The 5,866-nt window shown below is 32.4% G+C and overlaps 1 long non-coding RNA gene across 1 annotated transcript; it reads left to right on the top strand.

The window, feature by feature from the left end:
* The first annotated feature begins 390 nt into the window (after window positions 1–390).
* Window positions 391–656, top strand: LOC109582409 (uncharacterized). The gene is made up of 2 exons (XR_002185084.1): window positions 391–420; window positions 496–656. It is a non-coding gene; the product is annotated as an uncharacterized LOC109582409 (long non-coding RNA).
* Window positions 657–5,866: the final 5,210 nt, after the last annotated feature.

Raw genomic sequence — 5,866 nt, forward strand, 5'->3', positions numbered from 1 at the left:
AGTACTTACTTCCTATCATGTTGCAAAGAAGAGTTTGTGTTTTTAGTATCATAGATTATGTATACATATAATAAAAATGAACAAGCACTCATAATAATTAGGACTAGATCTATTTACCTTTTCCTGTAAATCAAAAGTAATAGTCCAATCAGTAATAATAATTATTATTATAATAAAATTTATGCACCATGAATTGATTTATTCCACTTCAGAAAATGACAACTTTTTAGGTTACTTCCTGTCATCCATGATCCAGTCCACTCCACCCCTTTTCTCTGTTATTGTAAAGCCCATCATACAAGGGGCAACAGTGTTTCATGCAACTTTGTGGTTGCTCAACTTGAGGCAACAAGATTAAAGTAACCACAAAGTTGCATGCAACAATGTTACCCTGTGTATGATAGCAGTGGCGTATCCAAGGTAGGGCATGGTAGGGCATTTGCCCTACCAACTGCTACTGAATCAAAATTAATATTGCCTTCTAATTTACTGTAGTTAAAAATTTAAGATATCTCCAATCTTGATTAAGGTCAGAGAACACAATAAATAAAGAAAACACTCAAAAGAGAACTTTAGAGAAGAAAAGAGCAAGCCGAGCTAGTCCGATATACCGTATACGTCCAAATTTTCGAGGGTTCAAAATTTCGTGTTTTCAATGAAATTTGCTCAAAAGTTAATATTCGTGTGAGCTAATTTTCGTGTTCTGGCCATAGTCTACATACAATAGAATGGCATTAGAGGTGGTTTAAATTTCGTGGATTTAAGGTGAGCACGAAAATAACGAAATTTAATACACCTCGAAAATTAAGACGCGTACGGTAGTCAACTTCATCATCATTATTGTGGGCGTAGACGTACTTTAATTAAAGACACGCCCATTATGAATATTAATTAACCGCAAAAATTTTCGGCGCGCTTCGCGCGCCATCTTTGCCCCGCCATCTTCAAAAGTCTAGATACGCCACTGGATACAGACCGACAACTGGATTGACAGGACTTGATGATGATGATGATGATGATGAAGATGAAAAAAGGTGGCTGAACAAAACGGCCGTTTTCCGGATTTTTGACTTTTCTCTCAGACAAGGTTTAGAGCCACACTAGTGGTACCAATGGAGTCCTCTGGTCAAGATGAGGTCCTCTATAAAGTCTGGTAAGCATAGGAGCTCGTTTTCCTGGTATAGCAAGGCTGCAAAAGTCGTGGCAGCCATTTTGAAGTGGGGTGAATCCTACTTAGTAACGCTACCGCGTTACTAAAACGCTACCGCGTTACTAATTACATGTAGTTTAAACTTTGTCTATAATAGCTCACATGCACCAATAATACTCCTATAGCTCAGTATGCATCAGAGTTTAATCATAATCTACAATTTTTTAGTGCCAATTAAATGCTCATAATTTTTTATGTGTAAAAAAGCGATTTTAGGTAAAAGAGTATTTTTTAAATTCATAAAAATTATGTTCAAAATTTAGGTTTCAAAAAATTAGGTTTAGACAAAGCATCTAAGTGAGTTAAACAGCATGTTTTATAAGCACTACAATACAGATCTATGACAAATAAAAATGGGCATTATACTAAAATCTTCTGAGAAACCTTAAAATTTGCTACCCTATAAGTGGCTTTTTTTAGGGTTTCAAATTTCGCAAACTTTGCGGATTCCTTCCTGATTTATGAAAATAAAATCCGCAAAAATCAATTTAATACAGTACCCACATGGCACACGTGGTAGAATTCACGAAATTAAAATCTGCGAATGGGAATTTTAGTGGATTTCACAAAACATAGATCCCTTAAAAAACTACTTATACGATATATTATACTTCATGGCAAAATTATAATTAATCATTTAGGAATTATTTTGAAATTTTAAATTTTTTTGATTAAAATGAATTTTGATTAAAATGAATTTTATAATAGGTGCTCCGAAGTATAGATGATATTATTTTCTGTCTTTTGATACTTGGTGGATTAACTGACTCAAAAGGAAATGTTTGGAGAACCCATCCTTCCCAATTATATGCCATTGAATTAACATTACCCTCAACAAAAGTAAAATCATGGCACTGTTAAATTTTATATTAGCTCTTCCTAGTCTTACATTTGGTGGAGATTTTCTCAGACTAGAAGAGCTATAAACTTATTAAAGTTATTCCCTAATACAAAATGTCTAACTCCCAAACAATTATGTGATTCAATGACTGAAAGTTAGCTTGGCTTGCTTTCATGTATTTTAGTTATTTAATGTCTCATAATTTCAGATTCTACAGCAATTGAGCTTCAAACTCCAATGTATCAAAGGGTTTATCAATACTTGCGATTATTGGAACTCAAAAATTACTCAGAACTTGAAAACTTCTTATTTTATGGTACATTAAAAGGGTCAGATAAAGAATGTCTGGATACCATTATCAAGTTAGAACTAATAGAGTACTTTACCAATTAAATATTTCTAGGCACACCAATATTTCAATTCCAACATGGAAGGAAGTTCGTCATTTTGTTTGGTTTTTAAACATACAGTTGAGTGCATGTGAACAATCTAACATAATCAAAAGAGTACCAGGACTAAGAACATTTGTTGTTGATTTCATGACAACAATGTCACGTGTAAGTGTGATGTAATAGTTGTATCATGTATATTTGTTATAGGATTTTGCTACATCTTCAATGTCAACTGAAAGTACTGAGTTTGACAGTATTCTTAATCAACATGTACCCAGAAGGCGTTGGGATGAAAGGTATAGGTTTTAATGACAGCTGTGATTAACTATTATTTTTTTAGCATGCATCCATACCTATTCTTCAACAAAAACCGAACTTCCGTTACTCATGTTGGTCTTCAGTTTAATGCTCAGAATGTTCTTCTAGACTCATATACCCAAGAAAAAATTAAAGCTGACATAGCTCCAAAATTGTTTGAATTTCTCACAAAATCTGTAAAAATTCCCATTCAGAACACAAGGTATTATAATTATAATTTATGTAAAACAGTTAAGCTGTAATTTATTGATACAATATTTACAGCAAATGCTCTGAAAATGAATTAATTGAAAAATTATTGGAATTTATGAATATTAAAACCGATAAGATTGCATCTCCAGATGAAACTTATGTTCTTACTCAAGATAATCTAACAAAAATAATGGCAATTCAGACAAGATTCAGGTTTTACAACAAAAATAATAATGGCTGTTTGATGTGATTTTTCAGATGTCAGATACCAGTTGTATTGATGGGTGAGACAGGATGTGGTAAAACTCACTTGATTCGTTTCATGTGTAAATTTGCCACTTACAACAAACCAATGAAAAATATGTTCATCCTTAAAGTAAAAATAAGTATTACACTTCGTGACTTTTATATATCAATAGGTTCATGGTGGAACAACAGAGAAAGATGTTATTCAATGTGTAGAAGAAGCAGAAGTTGCTGCATTGGAAAATAGGAAGCATAAGATTGATACTGTAGTGTTCTTTGATGAAGCTAACACGAGTGATGTCATTAGTCTTATAAAGGAAATAATGTGTGATGGGAGATGCAGAGGAAAAATGGTACCTCCTTTTTTGAAGTTTGTAGCTGCTTGTAATCCATATCGAAAGTAACTTTTCTTTTATTTTTATTATGAATTATTAGTTTTGTATAGACATTCTGATGAAATGATAAAAAAATTAAGAGGAGCTGGATTAGGATGGCGAGATGAAGAAGCAAGTAACAATGCAGAAAAATTAGGTACAATATCATAACATGCCAAATACTATTTATATTTTTGAAAAGGAGAAATACCTTTAAGAGATTTAGTGTATCGAGTGATAGAATTACCTGACAGTATGAAAGCATTAATTTATGATTTTGGACAACTCAAATATAAAACTGAAAGAGACTATATATTACAAATGGCACGTAATCAGGTATATAAACAGAAAAATTAATGACTATAAATTATGAGCTTTTTAGCTTCAAAAAAAAGATAACATTTCCCATGATTGTGTGATTGCTATTGGTGAAGTATTAGCAAATTGTCAAGATTTTTCCAAGCAAATGAAAGTACGTTTCAATTGTGTAACTTACAATAATTCTTACTATCTAATAGGATGAATGTAGTTTTGTGAGTTTACGTGATGTAGATCGAACTCTTGTATTGTTTATATACTTTTGGGAGAAATTTACTAAAATATTTAAAGTATGTAAACACTTAGGTAATACTCAATCAAGTCATGCAATGATTAATTTTAGATTAATGGTCATGATAATGTGGATAAAGTTACTCAATCATTATTATTGGCACTTAGTGTAGCATATTTGGCACGAATGGCTTCACGTAATGAATTTATGGATAAAGTTTTAAAATACATTAAGCCTCCTCTTCACCCTGTTGATTTCATGGAGTATCAAGAAATTATAAAAAAGTAAGCATTTCTTGTCAATCAGGGTTTCCCACAGGATTTTGGCATAGTCAGTGCTCATGCAGCTTCTTGTCAGTGGATTGTCAAAGCCAAAGACCCTTATACAGGGTATTTTGACAAAAAACAAGGATAGAATTCATAATTTTTTGATGCATATACATGTCCTTATGTGTGTATCAGCTTTAAGTTTATTCCAATCAAATTTAGATTTTTATGATTTTTTAAAAGCTGCTCAAAAATCAGGCCAGTAAAAGGCCTTTGGTCTTTAGTCAAATTTTGTCAAAAATGGCTTTAAAAGAATTTACATTCCTTCCTGATACATTAAGATATATATTTTTGGGGTTGTGTATCAACTTTGAGCCGATTCTAATCAAAATTAGATTTTTTGTGGATTTTAAAATTTGTTTTAAATGTCAGCTCATTAAGTGTGCTGTTTAGCTCACTTTGCTTTGTGGGAAACCTTATTATTAATAGCTAATGATGATTTTAATAAAGGTATCAAGAAGTACTGCTAGATTGTATGGAAATTGAAAATAATATAGCTAAAAATGCTGCTTTGAGGGAGAACATATTTATGATGTTTGTGTGTATTGAGTTGCGTGTTCCACTATTTCTGGTTGGGAAACCTGGGAGCTCTAAATCATTAGCTAAAGCAATCATTGAGAATTCATTGAAGGGAAAAAACTCTAAAAAGGAAACTATGAGAAAATTCAAACAAGTTTGTGCTGTATAGTGATTATTATTCATTGCTTTTTATAATAGATCCATCTTCATTCTCACCAATGCAGTGGGTTATCCACTCCTGCTAGTATTACTGAAGTATTTGTGAATGCCAAAAACTTCCAAGATAAAAGAGATACATCGACATTTGTATCAGTAGTTGTACTAGATGAAGTTGGTTTAGCTGAGGCATCACCTTACCTCCCTTTAAAGGCATTGCATCCATTGCTTGAAGATGGAACTGAAGGATCTGGAAGTGATGATCAAGTAAATTGCATGCAATAGTGATTTTTATGCTTATGAATCATGTATACATTTTAGCGTATTTCCAGAGAAAAAAGAGTAGCATTCATTGGTATATCAAACTGGGCTCTTGATCCTGCCAAGATGAACAGAGGAATCATGGTAACACGTACTAAACCAAACATTGAGGATCTTACAGAGAGTGCTGTGTATGTACATTTATAATCACTAATTTTTTATAAATGTTATAACCATTTTTAGTGGCATATGCTCTGACAAAGGACAAGATGATCCAGTGCTTGAAAGACTGAGGAGCTACTTTCCTAAACTTGCAAATGCATATAAAAGTATATGTGATCTTCAAAAAAGAGAATTTTTCGGGCTTCGAGATTTTTACAGGTAAGATCTACTTTCTACCAATAAATTTAAATAACTTTACACAGTCTTATTAAAATGCTATACTGGATGAGTGAAGAGACTGGTTCTATACTGACAAGAC

Source organism: Amphimedon queenslandica, unplaced genomic scaffold (assembly GCF_000090795.2).
Source record: "Amphimedon queenslandica unplaced genomic scaffold, v1.1 AMPQUscaffold_13385, whole genome shotgun sequence".
Taxonomy (NCBI): domain Eukaryota; kingdom Metazoa; phylum Porifera; class Demospongiae; order Haplosclerida; family Niphatidae; genus Amphimedon; species Amphimedon queenslandica.